Genomic DNA, 25695 nt, shown 5'->3' with positions numbered 1-25695 from the left:
TGACTATAATGACCCTGTCGGCATGCACCTTACCAGACACCTGCAGCAACTGGAAAGACCACATACGTACCTCGACAAGAGGATGAAAGGGCTCAAACAGATGCCACATACTGACTGGTTAAAGAAACAGCAGCTCTACTCAGTGGCATACTGCCTCTTCATAGGCAATCTGTGCCTGACATATAAAGCCATGTCAAACCCTCACTTAATGGCCATGCTGCACCTCAGAATATCCAGATCCCATCAGGATACACGCTGGAAAGACTTGAACCTCAGGAGTGATATACATATGACATGCTGGAGGGGCACATTCATAACTCAGAGGCTCCCTTCATTCTGGAATATTATCCCAATAGAGGTTAGGCAGAGTCACTCAGTGACTATCTTCAAGACTGATATTAATGACTGGATGTGACATTGTAGGGTTACCCTGGGTATCACTTATGTGTCACTGTTAGACAGAGGCACAGTATACTAACCTTGGAAAAGGGCATAGCAAGATAGATTTACAATGCAGGGTGAAGGCCACACACATTCTGGCTAGGTGGATAAATGCCCTGGGCAGACATCCCTGTATGAACCTATGGACCTATGTATCTTGTTCACCATTGGCCCTATGTGCTGTTAATCACCAATGCAATCTCAATACTATGGTAGCATGTGCAAAGGTCAGTTGTCAGTCACCTCTATGGTACAGTTGTGGAATATGAGTCATGTAGTAATGTCACAGCTGCCACATGTACACAGTCAACCCTATCCCCTACCCATGGATGTACAACACATGTATGAGATGGAAACACATGGCCAAACTGTGGACTAAGCACTCTGAACCCAGTACTGGCATAACCTGTCAGGTGGCAGGAAATACTACAGTGACAGCAATACCAGTCTGATGTGGACCTACACTGACAGCAATACAAGCATGGAAACACACTGGGCCATTCATGGAGCCTAAGGATAGCATCCTGCATGACTGGCAGACACCTCTGCAGCTGGCACACAGTCATACTTTAGGCCTGCACACAGCACGCATAACACATAGCACACAAATCCTGTGTGCCAAACAAGCACAGTCTGTACAGCTATACAACACTACTGCTGCAGTTGTGTTAGGTACTTTTATTGTCCAGTACAGTGAGGACATGCTCACCAGGCTGGACAAGGTGGAGGTCACAGTGATATGCTCATGGGGCACTATGGTCCACCACATAACACAAGCATACAGGTCAGTCAGATGCATGGACAGATATGACTCAGTCATTGTCCATGCCACCACAGCTGATGTGGGATGTTCCTCACTGGGATACATGATAGGGAACATGGAAGGGATCACTGAGCAAGTGACACACGCTGGTAGAACCCTGACCTTGGTTGGCATCAGACCCTCATCAGGGATTCTGACATATTACTGAATGCTAATGAATTACTGTAGCTACAACACCCTAGCTGAACGGTTCTTAGCATGCGGTCACTGCATTGCTATGGAACAACGTCTTACCACTCCCACAACAGGTGAAAACATGCAGCACCTGTTCATCAACAACAGGTAGACTATATGCCCCAGACCAGGTGTGTATCCCTCACTACTAGGCTGATAGCATCTACATCTCACACTGTATATACACATCCCACATGCAGCACCTGCACAGAAGACCACAGTCATAATGTTACCCTGTGCAAATACCATGTATTCACATGTGGCAGGCATCACACATGGTAACTATTGAAGGTCACAGGTACATATGTGTATTTGGCACACACATACATCATGTGTGCATTGCCATAACTGGTTTAATCAATGTCATGCATTATTGTGAGAGACAACATGCACACATGGGCATTCTGTGTGGGCAAAACACAAGTGGCATGTCTGTAATCAAAAGCCATAAATAATTGTGATATCGTTTAGAAAGGGGTATATGCATCCTGTAGTGTGTTTTCACAGTTGCCAAAAAGGATGTTCCTTACATACACACTTACCCCGCTTCACACACACTTGCCATCTGCTGGATTCAAACCCCTACCTAACTATGTTATGATCACATTACTGGGAGATTGCTTTTCTCCTGATATACTTATAGGGTGCTGACATCATCAGAGTTTAGAAAGGGGAATGAGCATCCTGTGGTGTGTTTTCACAGTTGCCAAAAGGGATGTTCCTTTCATACACACTTACCCCCCTTCCCACACACTTGCTGGATTCAAACCCCTACCTATGTTATGACACTTGAGATGGATGCATTAGCAAAGTGCACTATTCGCATTACTGGGAGATTTCCTTTCCCCTGATATACTTATAGGGTGCTGACATCATCAGAGTTTAGAAAGTGGAATGAGCATCCTGTGGTGTGTTTACACAGTTGTCAAAAGGGATGTTCTTTTCATACACACACACTTACCCCCCTTCATACACACTTGCCACATTCAAACCCCTACCTAACTATGTTATGACACTAGAGACGGACGCATTAGCAGAGCACGCTATTCGCATTACTGGGAGATTTCTTTTCCCCTGATATACTTATAGGGTGCTGACATCATCAGAGTTTAGAAAGTGGAATGAGCATCCTGTGGTGTGTTTACACAGTTGCCAAAAGGGATGTTCCTTTCATACACACTTGCCACTTGCTGGATTCAAACCCCTACCTAACTATGTTATGATATTAGAAATGGATGCATTAGCAGAGTGCGCTATTCGGATTACTGGGAGATTCCTTTTCTCCTGATATACTTATAGGGTGCTGACATGATCAGTGTCTAGAAAGGGGAATAAGCATCCTCTGGTGTGTTTTCACAGTTGCTAAGAGTAACATTTGGACTAAGTGTGTGAGCATGCCCAGTTCAGCCTTCCCATGGCATGTTGTGTGAAAGATGTCTCATTTATCTAAGTGTGTGAGCATGCCCAGTGTGAGCTTTCCATATGTTGAACTCTGCAGCCCATCACATTTGTGGATGAGTGTGACCTTCAACAAATATCTCCAGTTTATGGTTGTGTGTTCTGTGCCATGTTGTGTAGTTACTGTCCAAATGCTTTTTGTGTGAACACAACACGGAGTATACTGTGCCTGCAGGTTTTGCATGGGATACTTTGCACACAATTGTCAACATCCGTTCATACTGACCTAACACTGTAGTACTGTATAGTGTAGTGGTTCAGTACTTTCACTGTGGTGGTCAGTATCCTGGGCTTTAGTCCTATCACTGCTTTACATTTCCATAGTGTGCACAACAGCCTGGTTAGGGTCCAGTTGTGCACATCTGCACAAGGGTGGTGCCTCTATGGACCCTGGTAATTACCACCCCATAAGCTTAACAAGTCTAGTCTGCAAAGCTATGGAGAGGATCATAATGGAGCTCATAAACAAAGATATAGGGGACATGCAGACATTGGACCCGTCCCAGTTTGGCTTGGTCAAGGGCAGATCATGCCTTTTGAACTTGGTCGACTTCTTCAAAACAGTCACTAAGGCCATTGCTGAGGGAAGGGCAGTCCATACAGCCTACCTTGACCTTGCAAAGGCTTTCGACACAATACCCCACTCGGGTATTGTAGAAGGACCTACCAACCTAAATGTAAACCCATATGTCACAAGATGGGTTGCAAACTGGCTTAAGGACAGGACCCACAGGGTTAGAGTTGCTGGCGCTATGTCAGACTCCAAGCTGGTCACAAGTGGTGTCCCACAGGGCTCAGTCCTTGGCCCGCTATTGTTCGTCATCTACTTCTCAGAGGTACAGGCCAACATGGGAGGACTTTGGCTGACAAGGTTTGCAGATGACTGCAAACTGGGCGCCATAGTGGACAGTGCATCAGACATGGATATCCTTCAGAAGGGACTCACGGACACTGATAGCTGGTGCCAGAGCCATGGCCTGACGTTAAATGCCAAAACATGTATAGTCATACCCTGCGGGAAAAGCAAGGTAACCCCAAGCTACCATGTAGGTGGCAATCCTGTAAGCACAGAGGAGGTTATCATGGACCTGGGGACCCAGGTTGACAGTGGCCTTTCTCCTGACACTCACGTTGCTAACGTGGCTAGAAAGACCTTCTACATCGCCCACCTGATCAGGAAGGGATTCACATCCAGATCTAGTGGGGTCATTGTTCCCCTGTACTCTTCACTTATCAGACCAATGATCGAGTACAATGCCCCATTCTGGATGTATCTCACCTGACATCTGCAGCAATCAGAGAGACCCCAAAAGTCCCCGACCAAAAGGATAAAGGGTCTCCAACATCTGTCATATGCTGCCAGATTGAAGACACTCCAGAGGTGACATGTGCCTGACATGCAAGGCCATGTCCAACCAGGAAGTAATGGACATGCTCCACCTCAAAATCGCCAAATCCACCAGAACCACTAGGCCAAGTGACTTAAACCTTAGCAGGGATATAAGTAGGACATATTGGAGGGATAGATTTATCACTCAGAGACTCCCTATGCTGTGGAATACAATCCCGGTCCATGTGAGGCAGAGCACCTCAGTGGCTCTGTTCAAGGGGAATCTTTACCTGTGGATGGGAGATCATAGGTTTACCTCAGGGACCGTCTCTGTGCCACTGCTGGACAGAGGCAAGACAAATCAATGGGCACAGTATTGTTTCCATATAAGGGGTGGCGTACGCCACAAAACTCTGGGCTGGGCTTATACCTGCCTTAGGGCAGATAGCCTAGTATAAACCTATGAACCTATCTGACCATGTTGCATTATGTTCGGATATGAACTACTTACAACAGCCTCATCCAACATCAGTAGTGTATTCCACAACATAGGTGTACATTGGCAAACACTACTGATGTGCCCTAGGCCATTTCTAATGCTAGTCTGAGAGTGTGTTTGTCCTTCGACACATTGTAAGTGTAGTTTGCCATGACATATGTCTTGTGTAGTATACTGTGCCTCTGTCTACCTGTGACATAACATTGATACCCAGGGTAAACCTACCGTCTCCCATCCACTCATTAAGATTCCTGTTGAGGAGAATCAATGAGTGACTCTATGGATAACCTGTACTGGTAGTTTACTCATGCGTGGGGGGTGGCTTCTGTGTTATTGATAATGCAGTACAGCTTGTCCTATGTATGTCAGTGCTGGGGTTCAGGTCCCTCATGTGCATAGCTCACTGCCATTCAGATTGTACAAGGTGCAGCATGTTCATTGATTCCAGCTTGGACATGGCTTTCTACATCAGGCACAGCTTGCGTCTGAGTGGCCAGCATGGCAGTGTGTGGAGTTGCACTCTGTTTAATCAGGCAACACATTACATGTGTTCAAGCTCTTTGATACTCCTGGTGAGGTACTGTTGTGGACTTTACAGTTGATGGAGGTGTCTGCTGAGGTACACCCACAGGGGCTGTTGTGGTCATTTGTAATGCTGATGAAGGATAACTGCAGAACCACAATGACCTCCCCTTATCTAGATGTCATAACCTTCATGATTAGGTTGGTATATGGATTGCTTCTGTTAACACTACAGCCACATGTTTGTCCTATGCAGGATATCTATCCCTGTGTACCCAGGTCCGTCATTACATGTGATGTATGTAATGGGTTAACACCTATGTGGTAATTGGTGGTCACTTACTGTATATCCACAGAGGTTGACTATACAGTTGTCTCCATTTCACATGCTGACATGGCTATGGCACCAGTTGTCTGTTTCTATGTGGCCCTTTTGTGGGACGCTTGTGTCAGCTGGAGTGTCAGATATGTTAGGCGGTTTGTAGTCCTCTGCAAACATGTTCAGGCACAGTCTTTACATGTTGGCCTGTACCTATGGGGCATATACACCAGACGGGAAAGGTCCCAGGACCAAGCTTTGTGGGATACCTGTTATTTGTGGTTTGTAGTCTGACATGGCTACAGCATGTCTGGCCATGTCAGTTCTGTCGTTGGTCTGGTTTGCAACCCCTCTAGTGACATTGGGGTTTATATTTAAGCTGGTGAGCATATCTATATTGAACACGTAGGGTATTGTATGGAAGGCTTTGCAAGGTCCAGCTACACTGTGTGGGCCACATTGCCCTCATCAGTGACCTCAATCACTGTTTCAACTGAGTCACACAAGTTTAGGGGTGGGGGTCTGCACTTCATATACCCACACTGGCTAGGGTCGGGTGTCAATAGATCCCCAATATCGTTATGTCTGCGGTACATACTGATCCTTACCATAGCTGTGCAGACCAAGCTTCTCAGGAATCTGTGGTGGTTGTTTTTAGTATCCATTCAGGCGACACCTTTCTTGAGAACACCCACCGTTGTTGTACACTGCTCTTTGGGTACATATCCTGTGGTAAGGCTGACATAATGTCAGGGAGGCAGCGATCTGCTGGGAAAGATATTTGGCATTATGGGGGGGGGGGTTTGCACTGCACCTGTCAGGATGTATGTTTGCAATATGTGTGTGTGTTTGGTATGTTGTTTGTAATATTTGTGTGATCCAGAGCATATCCAGGAATTCACAACACGCTTACTACCATCAGTTGCAGCAGCCTTGGAGTTATCCTTAGTGTTCCGTACAATTTGTATCATAGTAGGTTCATGGGTTCATACTAGGCTATCCACCCTAAGGCATTTGTAAGCATAGCCACAGTGCATGTGGCTTTTGCCACCCCTTGCTATGTGAATATTATGGCCACTTATGATTTACTTAGCTGTGCCTCTGTCTGGACATGACACAGTAAAGACCCCCAGTGTACATCTACAATTATCCATCCATTTTGCTAACTTCCTGTTGAAGAGTGTCAGTGAGGGGCTCTGCCTAACATGTAGTGTATTCTGTTACAGGGTGTGGAGAGACTCAGGGTTAGGTATCTGTCCCTCCAGCACATCCTATTTGATTATGTGTTAAGGTTGACATCTCTGACTCACACAGCTCCGATGGCTTTGGGTTTTCTGGGGTGGAGCATGTCCATTACTTCTGTGTTGGACATGGACTTGTACAACAGACATACAATGCCTCTGTGTTGGCAGTATGTGACTGCATTCGGCTGTGGTGTCTACAGCCAGGCGGCATATGAGATATAGTTGAGACCCTTTATGACTCTTGCTGAGGTACCTTTGAGGTCTTTCTAACTGCTGCAGGTGCCAGGTAATGTACATCCCAAATGAGGCATTGTATTACAATATGGTCTGATAGGGGAACAGTATAGGGGCACAATGACCTTTGTTGATGTAGATGTGACTCCTTTCATGATACAGTGTCCAATATAGACAGTCTTCCTAGACAAATTGGCGATGTGGCTGTCACATGACAGGTGACTGTCCACTTGTGTCACTAGGTCCCTGATTACTCCTTCCACACATAATGGTTTACCACCTATGTGGTAATTTGTGTGTACCTTGTTTTGTATTTGGTGGTGCATTCATCCTGTCCACTGTCTTCAGGACAGTGGGGTGGGGTTCCTGTGTGTGAGAGTGTGGTCTGTAGCATGCTACAGACTGTACAGCAGTCTTGCGTACAGGTAGTTGCACATGGGTGGACTGCAATGACAAAGGCATTGTCAGTTAACTGGACATATGGCTGTCTGTGCTGAATATGGATACCACCCTCCTTTTATGTTTTGTTACAGGTTTTGTGGCCATAACACATGATATGTGGTATTACCTGGTAGTGCTGGTGTGCTGTCATGAGGCTTGCAGCAGGTGTGTATCACTGGACTGACATCAATGTTCTCCATACTGGGGAGGGCCTCAGGAGCATGCATATTGAGGTTTACACATCTGGCATTGATCAGCATTACCCTTCTGTTTCTTTCCAGTTTTGTTTTCTATGGTGGTGGGTTGCTCTTTTCGGCCTTGCCTATGGGAGGATCACTGTAGTTTGCAAAAGCCTTAGGCAATATCCAGATGCTCATGGGTAACAGGTGCAAGCCATCCCTGGGACAGCAGCATGTCTCACTATGGAGTCACCTATTACAACTGTATCAGGCATGTTGTTTCTCCTTCTGTCCTGTGACTGTTTGGCACACCAGCTTTGTGTACTATGTGTTACATGTGCTATGTCTGGAGTTTGTTTTATTGGGTGTCTGCTTTGGAAGTTTGTGTTGGTGTTGTGTGTTTGTAATTAGGGCCTCTGGGAATGTTTTTGTGTTTATGTGTTTGGTTTACAGTCGTTGTAGGTCTATGTGGGACTGGGTATGTGGTGTATGTGGTTACCTTGTCCTCCTGACTAGTTTTGACAGTACTGATTTGGGTGTGCTCAGGCCCCAGTTTGGCTACCTGGTTGCGTCTGTCACATACATTTGTATTTATTAGGGTGAGTTGTTGTTGTGTGTGTATTTGGGACAGGTGTCACATTGCCACTGGATTCACAGATTCTACTTGTTTTGCCTGGCCTTAGTGGATTGTATGTGTGGACACATTTTATTGCCATACTAGTGATCACTGATTACTTCACTTTTCATGTTAGATCTATCATGTGGTAGCTTCCTCAGTCTCTTCAATGGTTTAGTAATTTATGGTGTCCAGCATGCCAGATGCCTGGGTGTATGGCATTGTGTCTTGTTGTTTGTGATTGCAGACTCCAAGCACTCTTGGCTGTGTTCCTGGTATGCCTGTATAACATGTTCTGCAGTGTGTCCCATATTCTGGACATGCACAGGGCTTTTCATGGATTCCACATTGGTTTGTAGGGGTGCAAGCTATGCTTTATACATGTGTTTCACTGTGGTAGTCTGGCCAGGGACTGGGGTCGTGATGTGTAACTACAGTGTGCTTACTCTATGGTCTGGTCTTACCAGTGAGGGATACACTTCTCATCTTGACATCCAGTACACATATTTCTGATTATCACATCCAGTATGCTTACCCCTCTTGTGGAAGTGTTACATTTTGCATGTCCATTTTATTTGATGGATTCTGGGAAATTGTCTACACTTGTGTCAGTGCTAGTATAATACAAAGAGTATAGTGACATACACCTCCAAAGCTGACTTCACACTTCTTTGGACTGTGATGGTATCCGTTAAGCCCACTGGGCCAGTGGAAACCACAACACACAATGGTGACTCCTTCACAGACACTTTCTACGGACATCCCTGAGATAGCATGGACCATGCAATCACTAATAGAAACATGACCCTCTCCACCAAGGGAATGTGGCCTGTCTGGTGGACCCCAGCCATAAACAAACTGTATAACAGATGAAGGATACTAATGCAAGACAGAGCTACATCTCCTAAAGGGATGGCGGCTGCGAGCAGCACTAGTAAAAAGCTACATTCTCTCATAAAGACATCCAAGGTCAACTTTGAGACATAAACACCAAGGACGATAGAGATAACCACACTGCCTTCTTCAGTTATGTCAGACACCTGGGTGTGAACCCTCAGATATGCTCTGAGTTGGTACACAACAACATATATTTCAGTGACCTGACAGATATTGGCAACATTCTGGCAGACAGGTTCAGTGCAATTTTCCCCTCCCTCACCCCAACAGAAGATAGTTATCACAGATGAATGTAACCTCACTGTCATCTCAGATGTCCATGTGAGAGCCGCACTCAGCAAAGACAAGAACACAGCATCATTGGGACCTGATGGTATCCCCAGTTGCATGCTATGTGAACTCCAGAAGGAGCTAAACCCGTATATACAAATGCTATTTAATCTTAGCCTTGCTACAGGATATGTACCTGAACACTGGCGTATAGCAACAGTGGTCCCACTCCGCAAAGGAGATGCCTCCACAGACCCTGGGGACTACCACCACACAAGCTTTACCAGCCTTGTCTGCAAAGCTATGGAAAGAGTCATTCTGGAGCTCTTAAATAGAGACATTGATGACCTACAGACCCTTGATCCCACCCAGCTCAGCTTTGTACAGGGCAGATCCTGCATTTTGCACATGTTTGACTATTTTGATACTGTCAGTAGGGCCATTGATGAGGGCTACGTGGTCCACACAGCCTACCTGCACTTGGCTAGGGCCTTTGACACAATACCCCACTCAGGCATCATAGACAAGCTCAACAGCTGAATTATCAAATCATATGTCACAGGATAGTTTGCAAAATGGCTAGGAAACAGAACCCATGACGTCGACATTGCAGGTGCCTTGTCAGATTCAAAGCCAGTCACACGTGGTGTCCCACAAAGATCTGTCCTGGGACCCGTCTTATTTGGCATTTACTTTTCAGATGTGAAAGCAAACATAGGAGGGTTGTGGCTGACAAAGTTTGCAGATGACTGCAACCTAGGCACCATATGTGAATACATCAGCCAGCACACACATCCTACAGAATGCCATCACAAAGACAGATAGCTGGTGCCGGAATCATGGCCTGAAACTGACTGCAACTGATGTGTGGTCATCCCCTTTGGGTGGAACAAAGTACACACAAATCAATACATAGACAGCAACCCACTGATCACAGAATACAAATCAGACACCTGCAGACACATGTAGATAGTGACATCTCATTTGACACCCATGTTGCCAAAGTGGTTTGAAAGACTTTCTATCTTGCCCACCTTATCATGAAGGGTTTTCCATCCAGATCACAGGAGGTCATTGTACCACTATACTTCTCCCTTATCAGGCCCATGATTGAATACAAAGCCCCATTTGGTATGTACCTCACCCAGCACTTGCAACAGCTGGAGAGACCCCACAGGTACCTTACCAAGGAGATCAGGGGTCTACAACACATGTCATATGCTTCCAGACTAAAGGAAATCCAGCTTTATTCAGTGGCATACCGCATACTTACAGGTGACCTATGCCTGACATACAAGACCATGTCCAATCAGGATGTGGTGGACATGCTCCACTGCAAGCAATCCAAATCCACCAGAACCATGGGAGCTGAAGATTTGAACCTCAGCACATACATGTATAGGACATGCTGGGGGACAGAGTCATAACTCACAGGCATCTCACACTCTAGCAGAGTATCCCAGTTCATGTTAGACAGAGTCCATCACTGACTCTCTTCAAGAGAAGTCTGGACAACTGGATGTTGGATTGTAGTTTTACCCCAGGGGTCCTCCCTGTGTCACTACTAGACAGAGGCACAGTCAAGGTATTCAATTATGTATGGGGTCATAATGTGTCACTACTAAGTGAGAGGCACAATATTCAGAATCTATTCTGTACACGTATTACCACTATAAGGGGTGGCAATAGCCACATCACTATGGCTAGGCTTATAAATGCACTAGGGCAGATAGCCTAGTAGTAAACTATGAAACTATGACACTATGGTGTATGTGTAGGTATTGTCAGTCAAGCGATATAATGTGGTTTGGGGGGCTTGATATCTTCCTGTCTTCCAACAGTTTGTTGTCTATTCCTTCTGGCATGTCAGGGGATCAGTTGCTAGCGTCCTCTCCTGCTCAGCTGGTGAACCTGGGAATATTGAGGCAATGTTACAATTGACGCATGTACACAGACAACCCTCTCCTTCTCCCACAAAACACAAATGCATGCAAGAGATGCAACTATATAGCCAACCTGGAGGCTGAGCTCTCTCAACATAGAACTGGCAGGACCAGAGAGGAGGAGAAGGTGACCACACACACACCACAAACCCAGTCTCTCATAGCACTATCACAACTTCAAATCATACACATAAACACACAAAGACATACTCGGAGGCTCTGATCACAGATCTACCATACCAGCAGAGGCCACCACAGCAGACACCCAAACAGCTGCCTCCACAGGGCACAGCACATGCAACACATAGACCACAGAGTCAGTGTGCCAAACATTCACAGCCCTTAAGGCCAAACACAATGCCAGACACACTCATCATAGGTGACTCCATAGTCAGGCACACTGACGTCCCGCTCACCAGATTGAGTAAGGAGAAGGTCACAGTAAGCTGCCTATCGGGCACTGGGATCCACCACATATTGCAAGCACTCAGGTCACTCAATTGCAAGTACAAGTATGACTCAGTCATTGTCCATGCTGGTGTGAACGACCTGAGATGTACCTCCCTGGACTACATGAGAAGAGACTTAGAGGAGCTCTCTGCTTATGTAGCCCAGGCAGGTATGACCCTGACCTTGAGCAGTATCCTACCTTCACCAAGAATGATGCCACAATACAGTGACAAGATGATCAGCTGTAATAGTTGGCTTAATTTATGGTGTCATTCAAAGGGGATCCAATGTCCGTCTGCCTGGGATGACATGCTGGACAAGCCATGCTGATTCGCAGGGGACGGCTTGCACCTGTCACCCCTGGGCTTCCGGAATTTGGCTCAGGCTCTTGCAACCCCCATTGTGCCTTTTTTAGGCAAGGCTCAGATTCTAAACCTACCACCCTAGAACACAAAAAAGGAAGTAAACTAAGGGTAATGCTGCTCAATGCCAGATGTCTCAGCCTCAAGATGCATGCACTCGAAGCCCTTCTCAGTATGGGGAACATCGATGTCTGTGCTGTGACTGTAACCTGGTTCAAGGCTCCTGACAGCACCCCAGCAGTATCAGGTGTTACCTCATATCATGCGTTCCAGCCCCAAAATCCAGACGACACCAAGAAAGGAGGGTGGGTGTCCATATTCATCAAGGACACCCTCACCTCAAGGTTGGTGGCAACACACGATGCATCAGAGACCATCCAGGTGCAATTAACCGTAGGCAAGACTGCTCGGCAGTTTGTAGCAGGTTACAGGCCACCCTCTCAAACTCAGGAACCTCACACAGCTTTCCTGAAAACACTGGAGGGGATAAATGTATCTCCAAACACCATCATACTGGGTGATTTCATCTATCCCAATATAGACTGGGATCACTAATCAAGCCCCAACACTCTAGGCCAAAGGTTTCTAGAGTTCATAACCTCAAATGCCATGGAACAACTAGTCACCATCCCCACAAGAGGAGACAACATACTAGATCACATCATCACGAACATGGGGTCACAATGTTCAACACCAGATGTATACCCATCATTGGTGAGATCAAATCATAAACTAATCTCACTGGAAGTCCACATCCCGCCCCCACCCCAGATAAAGAACACCACAGTGAAGAACTTCTCAGAAGCCAACTTCACACTTCTAAAGACTGATGTGGTCTCTTTCAAGGCCCCCAAGCCAGCGGAAACCATTACCCAAGCCGCTGAATCACTTACAAATGCCTTCTACCAGCACCTCCAGGACTGCATGGATCAGGCAATCCCACACAAAACAAAGACTCTTTGTACCAAAGGCATGCGTGCAGTTGTTGTGTTGTGTTGGCCTGTACCTCTGAGAAATATATACCAAACAAGGGTGGTCCCAGAACTGAGCCTTGTGGGATGCCACTTGTAGCTGGTTTGTGGTCTGACATAGCTCCAGCATTTCAGACCATGTGGGTTCTGTCCTTGAGCCAGTTTGCAACCCATATAGTGACATAGGGGTTTCTATTGAAGCTGGTGATCTTATCTATGATGAGCAAGTGGGGTACTGTATGGAAGGCTTTTGTGAGGTCCAGTTAGGCTGTGTGGACCACCTTCCCCTCGTCAATGGCCTTGGTGACTGTTTCAAATGACTCAACCAGGTTTAAGAGGCAGGATTGGCCCTTAACAATGCCAAACTGGGTAGGATCCAGTGTCTGTGGGTCCCCAATATGTTTATTTCTGAGGTCCATGATGATCCTTTCCATAGCTTTGCAGACCAAGCTAGTCAGGCTTCTGGCATGATAGTTTGCAGTATCCGTTGAGGCACCACCTTTGTGGAGAGGGTCCACTGTTGCTGTACACTGCTCTTTGGGTACATATCCTGTGTTAAGGCTGAGATTGAACAGTGGTTTAATGTTTGTGTTGAATTCTTCTTGGGGTTCATGTTGGACACAGCCCAGGACACCGTCTGGTCTCATTGATGCTGTGTGTTTTGCTTTGGAGAGGCTGGCTGTTACCTGAGCATCTGCGATGTCAGGGAGCAAGCAATCTGCCGGGATAGATATTTGCCCTTTTGGTAGTGGGGGGAAGAAGTTTGCACTGAACCTGTCAGCTCAGATGTTGGCAATGTCTGTGGGTTTGGTGTATTGTTTGTCATTTTGGACTAATTCTGAGCATATTTGGGAATTCCCACACAGGTTCCTACCATAAGTAAAGAATGCCTTGTGATTATCCTTGGTGTCCTGTACAATTTTTATCTCAAAGATGGCCTTAGACAATTTTATGTGTGGTCGTAGTTTTTCAATAATACTGATCAGAGATGCCTTCCCTTTTTGTGATTTGGATCTATCATATAGTAGCTTCCTCCTTGTATTGTATGGTTTGTTTATGGCTGGGGTCCACCAGACAGGATGCCTGCCTTTGGAGGATTGGGTCTTGGTTTTATTTGGGATTGCATGATCCATGCATTTCTGAAGGTGTTCATAGAATGCGTTTATAAAAGGTTATGAGGTCTGGGCCATATTTTCCACAGGGGCTGTAAAGGATTCCACCTCAGTTTTGAGGAGTGTGACATTTGCTTTAGTGACAATTTCTCACTGTGGTTTTCTGGCCATGGGCTGGGGTTGGGATGTGAATATTCGGTGAGATTACTTTCTGGTGTAATATTACCAGTGAGGGATACACTTCTGGTCTTGGGCATAGAGTCCCCATGTTGGTGATGATCAGGTCCAGTATGTCTTCCCCTCTTGTGGGAGTGGTAGCAAGTTGTTCCATAGAATTTTGGTTTATAAATTCTGTGAACCTTTGGGCTAGGGTGTTAGAGCTAGGGTAATGCTCCCAGTCTATGTTTGGGTAGTTGAATCCGCCCAATATAATGGTGTTTGGGGAGACCTTCATATTTTCATGTGTTCTCCAGTCATCCAAGTGTGGCTCCTGGGTTTAGGAGGGTGGTCTGTAGCAGGCTATGAACTGGAAGGTGGTTTTACCCACTGTTATTTGCACATGGATAATCTCTGATGCTTCATGCTGTGCCACCAACCTGGGGGTGTGGGTATCTTTGACAAATATTGATACTCACCCTCCTTTTGTAGTTTGTTCCATGTTTTGTGGCTGTAAAGCATGGTATGAGGTATAACCTGTCAATGCTAGGGTGCTCTTGGGAGCCTTGAACCAGGTTTCTGTTACTGCACAGATATCAACATTCTCCATGCTGAGGAGAGTTTGGAGTGTGTGCATCTTGCAGTTTAGACTTCTGGCATTGAGTAGCATTACTTATACTTTTTTATCCCTTGTTATACCTATGGAGGTGGGTTTGTCCTTTGAGCCTTACCTAAAAAAGGCACTATGGGGGTGACAAGCACCTTTGGCAATATCCAATAGGCCACATGTGATAGGTGACATCCATCCCTAGCAAAGCATCATGTCTTGTCGAGCATGTCATCCCAGGCTGACAGGCATTGAATCCCCTTTCACTGACACCAATACTTAAGCCAATTGTTGTAATTGATCATCTTGTCTTCATATTGTGGCCTCATGTTTGGTGAGGGTAGGATGCTACTCAAGGTCATCAAGTTTGCAGATACTACATGGTGGTAAATGCTATTTAGCACTACCTTACATTGCTTAACACATGGCAATCATGCCTCAGGTGGTGCTGCAGGGCTGCCTATGTCAGATGCACATACTGCACTCCCTATACATGTTTGTAAACAGATAGTGTCAAGTTAGGCATCCCTTTTACTATATGTGGGAGTCAGGGAGAGGTATCATTTCCAGGGTTCCTACTGAGCCAGTGTATGTGCTATGCACTGCCTCTTTGCCAAGGCCAGGGCATACTGGGCACACCTCCTTCTGCCTACTGGGGCAGGCTCAGGTTGTTCCTCCTCCAAGTCACTCTCTGCCTGTGATGGCCTTGGCACTGGTGGGGGGCTGTTTGGCCCAGGCCTATGCTGGTCCTGCTGCAGCTGTTTTCACAGAATCATATTATGTAACATAGGACATACCATGACAATTTGGGTACATGTACTTGGTGAGTATTGCAAGGCTCTATGAGATGTATCCAGGCACTGGAACCGTGACTTGAGCAACCCAAACACACACTCGATTACATTTCGTGTTTGTGCGTGTGCCTCATTATGGTGTTCTTGTTCAGGTGTGTGTGCATTTCTGATGGGTGTCATCAGCCACGGCTCCAGTGCATAGCCAGCATCCCCCACTAAGTGACCATGTGGGATGTCCCCATTGGCAAATGTCTGGTACAGCTGCGTCAGATGCCAGATATGGGAATCATGGTAGCTTCCAGGGCAGCCAGCACACACATTCGTTATTATGCCCTGGGCATCACACACGACCAGGCAGTTGATAGAGGGGAAGCCCTTGTGGTTAATGTAAGCCCTACCCTGCTCACCGGCTGGTGCTTTGATGTGTATATGCGTGCAGTCTATTGCACCCACTACCTCAGGGTATTCTGATATTTGCTAGAAGAGACGCATATTGCTGGCCAATACCTCACGGGAATTGGGGAAATATACATGATGACCGACATGTGCTGACATGGCATCCAGGAACTGGTGCAGTACCCTGGATGCTGATGCCTGTGATATCCCCATCATATCACCAGTTGGTCTCTGAAAAGTACCTGTTGCTAGTATTCTTAGGCCAACACATACCTTGGTTTCCACTGGGATGGGTTCCCCTCTGTTGGTTCTGTGTGTGAGGCGTGGCCTGCACAGCTCAACAATTTGCTGCAGGAGGTCTCTGTCCACTCTATAGCGCTCCACTATCTCCAGCTCATGTAATCCCTGGTAGGTGACCCTGGGCCTGTACACTCTTCTCCGTCTCCTCACTGTGGGTTGTCCGGCAGCATTTGCATTGTCACCACCCTCAGCATGTTGCATATGTCGCCTTATAACAGCAATGGCAGCCCCTAGCATTTTTTGTCTGAGTGAAGCTTTTTCAGTTTTCACTTCTAGTAGCTTACTCCAGTGTTTCAGTGTCTCTTGAGAGAAACAAACTGCACTGTTGTTTGCAGAGTTTAAAATGCTGGGCTGGGCTAGGCTAGTGTTCTGCCTGTGTAATTGCCTGATTCAGGTTGTTTTCACCTGCTAGCTCTACTAGTATTACCTGGTAGCTTCCTGCTATTTGTTGGTCTTCCTTTTTCCTTTCTGTTTCCTCAGGGGGAGTGACACACATACAAGCGCAAACACACTCACAGCAGCTCACACGCGCACACATGCTTAGACTGACTAAAACTTGCTTATTCGGGCTAAAATGCATGCACACCATTGCAGACAAGCTTACAGGTCTTCCAACAGCCTTATACATGCTTACTCTGGCTTACACGCATGTACTCACGCTTCCACACACGCATTCTGTCTTACTCGGGTTTACAGGCACGCACACGCGCGCATACTCGCTCAGCAAGAAACTTTGGTGTTATCCACAGTATACACCTTCCATTTCTTGGCTTTCCCTGGCCTACCTGTTGACACACCTCTTTCCATGATGTCTAACTGACACCTAACACATGCCACTGTCCTCCAATGAGCTTCACTACTTTCATACATACCCCCCTTGTGATGTCACCTGTCTCCTACTCTGTTCCTCTGCATATCCTACTCCTACACTCCACTGACTATGCTCATTTGCTATGTAAAAGTGCAATTCACTATCCTAACACTCATTTACATAGGATTGCCTACTAATGCTTGGTTACATGTCTTAGACTGGGCTTCTCCCCTTAGCAACCCCTACTCGGTGGCCATGTTGTCTTCAGCCTGCTGTTCCCTTACATTGTAATTTAACAATTTTCATAAATTCCATGTTTGTGGCTTTTATTGCCTTATTTTATGATTTTTATAGCGCAGCCCGTCTGCGCTGCGCTATGCTTAAACATCGGAAATCGGCAAAAAACAAATATTTTTATTTTAATTTTGCATCTGGGAAACTTTCCAATGGCCGTATATTTGGCCATTGGCATGCTTCCTCAACCATATGCAACCTTTATTTGGAGCTGACAAGGCTCCATTGTGCTATTTGCAGAACGGTACTCAGTTATCAACTGAGTACATTTCTGCAGCTAACACGTCTCCTACTCGGACAGGTTTGTGCTTCCTGGATCGCAAACTTACCTCATTTGCATGCCTTTCAGCTGCAAGTGAGGTAATTTACATATCCCAGCCCTGTCCGTGTAGGAGACATGTTAGGAGCTCTCTTACATGCCCCTACAGGCTGTTCGTGGATCGCTCGTCGGACATGATGGCTGCATGGAGTCTTACTCTACTCGTAGACTCCATGCAAGACATCGTGAATCCAGCCCATAGTTTTATTATTATCACTCAATGTCAATAAGATGCCATCTGCAAATAACTGAATTTTAGAACTTGAATTCTCTGTTATTTTAATACCTTTTATATCTTTATTTGATCTAATAAAATTAACAAAAGTTTCCATAACTAGGGTAAAAAGCAGAGATGAAAGAAGACATCCTGGTTTAGTTCTTTTTAATACTTGTATAGAATTAGATGTAAAAGTATTTATTTTGACATATGCTTACCTCAGTATACCTCCAATTGTATGCCAGAAGTGGTACTGCAGGCATTTGACTTGTACCTAATAATGGTATAATGCCTGCAGTATTGGTTCTGACATACTGATTCAGGTGGTGCTTTTGCTACATTGCACAGACCCACTGACTAATGAATAACTCCATTACGTAGGAGTTTTACATCAATGTAAAATTTCTAAGTATTACAGGGCAGGAAACCAAATTCCCATTATCTCCAGGGAGATTTACAAGTCCTTGATATACCACATGGCCTGAGGACTGCTAGAGCCCTCTTTTAGACTAGCACATTCAGTCATTACTTGGAATAACTTGCTACACCAATCCCAATATAAAGTTAATGCCATATTCAAAAATAAAAGCTATAAAGACGGTCAAGTTTTGTTTAATTAGGCTCTGAACTTTAATCAAAATATAAAGGATACATGTGACTTATTTATCCTTAGGCAATGACACTGACTTAGACATCTTATAATGAATGATGTGTATGTTTTGCAGAGACCATTTTTGATTCAGAGATAGCCCTACCATGGTGTTGTATCATGAAAATATGCAGCACCACAGTGGACTGCCTCTGTGCCCATGCTAAATGCAAATGAGGCATTCCTGGGGCAGACCAAAAGGACATTTCCATGCATCAAAATACAGGTAAGTGATGGGGAGTTTAGTGGTCAGGTAATGTTAGGGGATGTGTGAGTATTTGCATGTGAGGAGCTGCATGTGTGAGAGTATGAGTGAGTAAATGAGTGCCTGGGAGGTCACAGTAAGTGGGTTAAGGAGGGAGCAGGTGAGGTGTGTGTATGCCTGTATTTGTATGTGGGTGCGATGACGTGCATGTGTATGGAATGAATGTGAGTGTGTGTGTATGTAGGGGGGGTTGGAATGGCTGTCATACTTCAACACACTCCTAGGCTAATCAGCAAAGCCTGCAATACTTGGATGGAGGGTACAACTAGCAACCAGGGATAAATTTTCAGACATGGGTCAGCGGGGCAACTAGCCAGCAGAGATAACCCTTCAGATGTGAGGTGGGGGAAAGCATTAGACACTGGGGAAACTTCTCATACCTTAATGCCACTAAAACATAACAGAGATAGGGAGAAAATACTAGACTTCAGGAAAAAAAAAGCATGCCTTAAGAGCATCTAAACATAATGGCGATGAAGGAAACACTAGACATGAGTAAACACTGAAGATGTGGTTTGGGATGCTCTAGTACTTTATAGGCCTTAATTAAAAAAATGTTGCAGAGAACCACTAAAGAGGATCCTTTAAAGGAACTAAAAGAGGACCATCCCAGCTCCCACAGAGGATATTAGTCCCCTGTAGCACAACTAGACACCATGAATGCAAGGAACAAAAAGCATAAACAGTGTTTTTTTTTTAGGTCAACTAGGAGTAGGAGCTTCAGCCCTACACCCTTGTCACTGTAAATCTCAGCTTTAAATTATATTACCTGTTGAGTTAGTATAGCAGGATTTGTAACATATGTTGAGGATCTAGGCCACTATTCAATGCTTGCAAGAGTCTGTGGTGCATGATGAAGAGAAACAAGGAACATTTGGTATGCCTCCCAACCCTGTAGCACAAGAAAACAAAGACAGACAAAACTATTGGCTGGATAAAATCACGGATGGATTTTAATAATACTACATACATACTTAAAATTTGCTAGTATCCATAACAGCTTTGATACTACTATGGATTTAGTAACATATATGAAGTGCGAAACTATAATGCCTGGCATTAGTGACCGATTGAAATCATCTTTTATTTATGGTAGCAAGGAAAAAGGAGAAATTGGGGTCATATTCACAACACATGGACAGTTATGGGGTATGCATTGTTTGTGTGTGTGTGTGTGTGTGTGTGTGTGTGTGTGTGTGTGTGTGTGTGTGTGTGTGTGTGTGTGTGTGTGTGTGTGTGTGTGTGTGTGTGTGTGTGTGTGTGTGTGTGTGTGTGTGCGTGTGTGTGTTTAAATATGTGTGTTTTGCAAGGGAGAATTAAAGGGAGGGTGCCTTTGGGAAAACTATGCAGCAACCACAACTATCAACTACCACAGGAAGTACTGAGTAACACTTGCAAAAATTAATGGTGATTCAGAGAAACGCAAATTAGTGGTCTTTCTTCATTATAGCTAATGTGTCTTTGAATAACAAAATATCTCATCATGGAAGCAGGACCTGTTGATTGCAGCCCAGAATGAAAGAGGTGAGGCTCCTTGTGAATCCTTTGGAACTTTTTTATAGGCTTAATGATATATGAAGTTAAAATGATATCATTGCTTTTATCTCAAGCTGGGCCTTTGAAGTGTCAGTATAAAACCAGACTGCTAAGGAAAGGGGTGTGTATAAATAAGCTGTTATCTACCATTCTTTACAAATTTAACTTATAATGAACTTTATCATGATTTAACAGCTCCATTTATTTTATTATTATTATTACAGAACTGCCAGACAGACACTATTGGTGAGATTCAGATGATAAACGAGTATTACATATTGTGCATATAGACTTCACAGGTATGAATACCTGCTGTGGTTCAGACTTGATGTTTCTGTCATTACTTTCCATGATCCATTCACAGTTGTTGTTTTTGCCCACACATAATATACAGTCTCTGCATATCCATGAAGTGCACAGAAATCATTAACTTGTGATCATTTTTAAGTGTGCCTGCACACAGCATACCGTAGAAGTTACGCAGCTTTTCCTGTCCTGCTCAGTTTGATGTCACTCCACAAACTTTCTTCATCTTTCCTGCTGTCTCTAGAGTATATTTTCCCCATGCACTAATTATCATACTAACTTCCGTATCCTGTTTGACTCACTAACAGACTACACTGCACAAAAGTGATAGCATACAATGAAATGCATACCTGCAATTTATCCTTCCCAACACATTGATGCCAACTTGACATTAACTTATTTTCTACATAAGATATTGTGTGTAAGTAAGTTCTGCACATGTGAAGTGAGACTGATACAGCAGTTGCCGTATAAAAGGCTACAAAAGTAAGAACATTAAAAAATTCCAGATAACTGAAATAGAAATTGCAGAACAATATCCCTCATCAGTTTTAAAGACAATGTACTATATACTAATTTAATGTATCATAAAAATTATTATTTTTTTTAATTTTTAACATGCATTTTATACACATTCAGTTGTAAATACATCTCTGTTGCAAAAATAAATGGTGTGGCACTATTTTATAGCCATCTAGCATTTCTTCAGCAAATATCTGTACTTGATCTTACACAAAAGGCCAAGAAGTGATCTCTAATGGTCTCAGAAATGGATACACTTCTGAGGAATGTGAAAAACATTTCTTTGATGTGGACTATAAATAAATTAACATCAAATTATTGTTCTGAAGTGGTGTAGTTTCACACAAACTATGTTTCTAAATGAGAGACATGTAATATGAGATTACACCTAGAAGTAGGAAAATGCCGTTTCTTTATAAGTTCTAAAAAGTAATAGACAGTGCTGTATCATTGCTTATGTTGTTATTTAAAATGGAATATGCTGCAGTGCAAAACATTTTACCTTTACAATATGAGAAACATCACATTATGTATCTCATGAAAATGAAGAACGAGGTTCCTACTGCTCGATTTAACTAACATGTTTCTATCAGAGTGAAGAAAATTGCATGCCTATTCCAGACCCTCAAATATTCCCTGGGGAAAAAGAAACACTTTTGTTACAGAAATATACTTGGTCATTTTAACATTTAGAAAGTGTTTTCTGCATTTGACAAGCTTTCTCTCCTAACATAAAAAAAGTAATAATTAAATGAACATTGAAATGCTCTGTAATAATGCAGATTATGACAATCACGTATAACTAAACTCTTACCAACAAAGCTTGTGCTTTGAAGATAGATTAGCATTATAACACTTTATTCATACTGACAGTAAATAAGGTAAAATGTTTCATTGCTTTTAATAGAAATGGCCTTAATTTGGATAATTGTTCTGCTGTTACAATTAAAGGCTCTGGTACTGAAATGTATTTGTTCCATTTACCTTCCATGCTTATCACTACAGCTTTCCTGTTTATCTGGATACTTGAACATTTTTAATAAGTAATAATTACATTATTGTGATATGAGAGTGAGGGTATGAATATTGAGTTCTGCTGACCTGTTCTAGTTGCATTCAATATTTGCTTCATTAGAACTACCTGTTTTTTTTTTCAAAGTACTGAATATGGTATTTTACATGGCATGTCAAGTAAAACATGCACAGAGGGTCAACCAGGGTCGTAGTAATATGGACAGTAAAACTACACTTCAATTTGATACTTTAATAAATGCACGCAGCCAGGATAATCATAACAGGAAAAATGTCTGGTTATAGATTTCTACTCTTTGTATGCAGATAACATCATATCAAATGATGCTACAGGTGAAGCTACTAGTAAAGAAATAAATGGAGTAATACAAAAAATAAACAAACAAATAAATAAATAAAATAAAAACAAAAAAACCCCAGAAATGCTTGTGTTTTTATGTTTCTCCTTAGCTGCTCTCAACTGAACATCCTACAAGATGTATAGAGTCACATAGGAAGAGTAGGCAACTCCCTTAAGTAGAATAAATATGTGGTAACTTCTGATCACAAGCACCAAGCAACAACAAATAGCAATACCTGCTATGTACTTTATCATCTAAAAATTGCCTGAATGCACTCCCTGATTGACAGGATTTTTATAAATGATTCCTTAAAAGTAGGTAGAATGAAAATAAAAGCAATTTCACTTAGTGACTATTGTATCGCTCTCTTACTCTTGACCTGAAGATCATATACCCCCACCACCATTTAAATATATTTAAAGATGTTTTTCTCCGAGACTATTTTTATCAGTAGGATATTTCCCCTCTCCTAAATATAGGCACATATAAAGGATTAACAGTCAGCCTTTAGTTTGGCTTCCAGACTGACAAACCAATTTCCCACTGGTTGGATGCAATAGTATACACGGTTTACTGATTTGCCAATTAGCTTATGAGGCTCATTGGTTGAATAAACACAGCTCTTTCATCCCCATGGATGGTTCAGAAGTTTAGTGGAGTTACCTCATTTTATGTGTAGACCCATTTTTCAGAAGTTCCCACTGGTTAAATATAAATAGTCGCTAACTTCCTGTTAGTTCTATATATAGCTTTATCTTTAGCAGTATTTTCTCAGAAGTTCCCACTGGTTAAATATAAATAGTCACTAATTTCCTGTTAGTTCTATATACAGCTTTATCTTTAGCAATATTTTCTCAGAAGTTCCCACTGGTTAAATATAAATAGTCGCTAACTTCCTGTTAGTTCTATATACAGCTTTATCTTTAGCAGTATTTTCTCAGAAGTTCCCACTGGTTAAATATAAATAGTCTCTGACTTCCTGTTAGTTCTATATACAGCTTTATCTTTAGCAGTGGTTTCTTTTTGCTTTCTTTACTTCGTTGTTCATTGGTTACTTTTGTTATGGAACTGTTGTGACAGTACAAGTCTGTTACTTTTGTCTCTGTCTGTACACTTGTTTGAAAAAGTTTGAAGGGCATGCATTCTCATCGTCCAAAAATGTCTGCATTAAAAACTCAATTTCCTGATGCAGTTGTGACTGTGTTTTTGTTTTCTACTAATTCCAACTGTTTCTGATCAAGACTCTACTGTTTATTATTTTATTTTACATTTGTTGACCAGGATGGTCTGACTGGATACATGTCCATTTTCAGCGGAGGCCCGGGGAGAAAAGCTCCACATTGTCAATAAGTTACATACGTGTTACATAGTTACATATGGTTTCATTTAGTAATGCAGCTGAGGAGAAAAATATGCAATTTATATAGTGCAGCAAAACAGTCTATCAATAGCAATCAGATTTTTAAAAACATGTTAGATTAAAAAGACAATAATAGCTTTTGAGTTTAGTTACTATACATTGTTCTTGTTTGGAGTTACAGGTTCTTTCCCTAGGTTGTCCTTTTAGCAAAGGTTTAAGGGCTTCCAATTATGGTCAGAAATTTGTCAAGGAAATATAGGGTTAGGTCTTTTGAGAATAAAAGTTTAAAGTTTTTGAACTTGGATAATCCTGAGAAAAAGTATGATCTTGGTTAATTGAGGAGGAGCTAATCTGGGTTAGAGCATTGGCAAAGCCAATGTGACTTAAAATGGAGTTTCAGACTCTTTTTGAATTGGTCTAGGGAGGTAGTAAGAGTGAGGTTGTAGGGGAGGGAATTCCATATTTTTCCAATGGCGTTGGCAAACAGAGTATCACCCCCTGCATTATAGGATTTGATTGTTTGGACAAGTAGCCTGTTTGATGAGCGAAGACAGCTTAGATTGGTGTAAGGAATAATTAAATTTTTCAGTGCAGGACTGTTATCAGGTTGTTTGAGAATTTTAAATGCTTCTATGAGTTGGTTCAGCTGGAGAAGGTTTGGTAGTTCTATCCAGCCAAGGTTTTTTAGGTTAAAGCAGTTGTGAGTTCTATAGGTCATACCAGTTGCAAGCTGGCAATATGATTATAACAACATGAGAGTTTGTTTAGGTCAGATTTGTTAAGGTTAGTTAGCATGGGAGAGGTGGATAGAAGGGTAGAGAGAAGATGTGAGTGAGCAATGGCCACTTTGGCAATTGGAGTTAGGAAAGGTTTTATCCTGTACAATGACCCGAGTTTCTTGTTAACGGTTTTAATGGTATGGTTAATGTGCATATCGAATCTAAGTTTATTGTCAATGGTAACTCCTAATAGTTTAGTATAGGAGTCTGGGGAGATTATTGTCCCATTGTTGGATTGTATGGTAAAGGATATAGGAGAGGGTTTATGGGTTGGATGGAAGAGTAATAGTTTGGTTTTGTTTGGGTTCAAGATCAGATGATGCCCTGATAGCCAGTTTTCTACTGTAGTAAAAATGTGCTGGGTTGTAGATAGTAGGTTAACTGGAGATGTATTAGAACATACTAGTGTGGAGTCATCTGCATATTGAATACAGGTGGCCTCAGGAATGACTGTATGGAGGTCATTAATAAAGTCTGAAAAGAGAAGAGGTCCTAATATAGAGCCTTGAGGAACCTCTATGGTATTAGGTAACAGGCGAGAGAGCTTATTCTGCCAGAGTACTGCTTGTTGCCTATCAGAGAGGTAGGCATGAAACCAGTCTAGAGCTTGGTTGTCTAAGTACAGGGTTTTCAGAGTGTGGAGAAGTAGCTGGTGGTTCACCATATGGAAGGCTTTAGACAGGTCCAGAAAGAGAGCTGAGGATATTTTTTTGTTATTCCAGTTAT

The sequence above is a fragment of the Protopterus annectens genome, chromosome 3.part0 (genome assembly GCF_019279795.1).
Source record: "Protopterus annectens isolate FY-2018-M chromosome 3.part0, PAN1.0, whole genome shotgun sequence".
Classification (NCBI taxonomy): Eukaryota; Metazoa; Chordata; order Ceratodontiformes; family Protopteridae; genus Protopterus; species Protopterus annectens.
Note: the sequence above shows the minus strand (reverse complement) of the source record.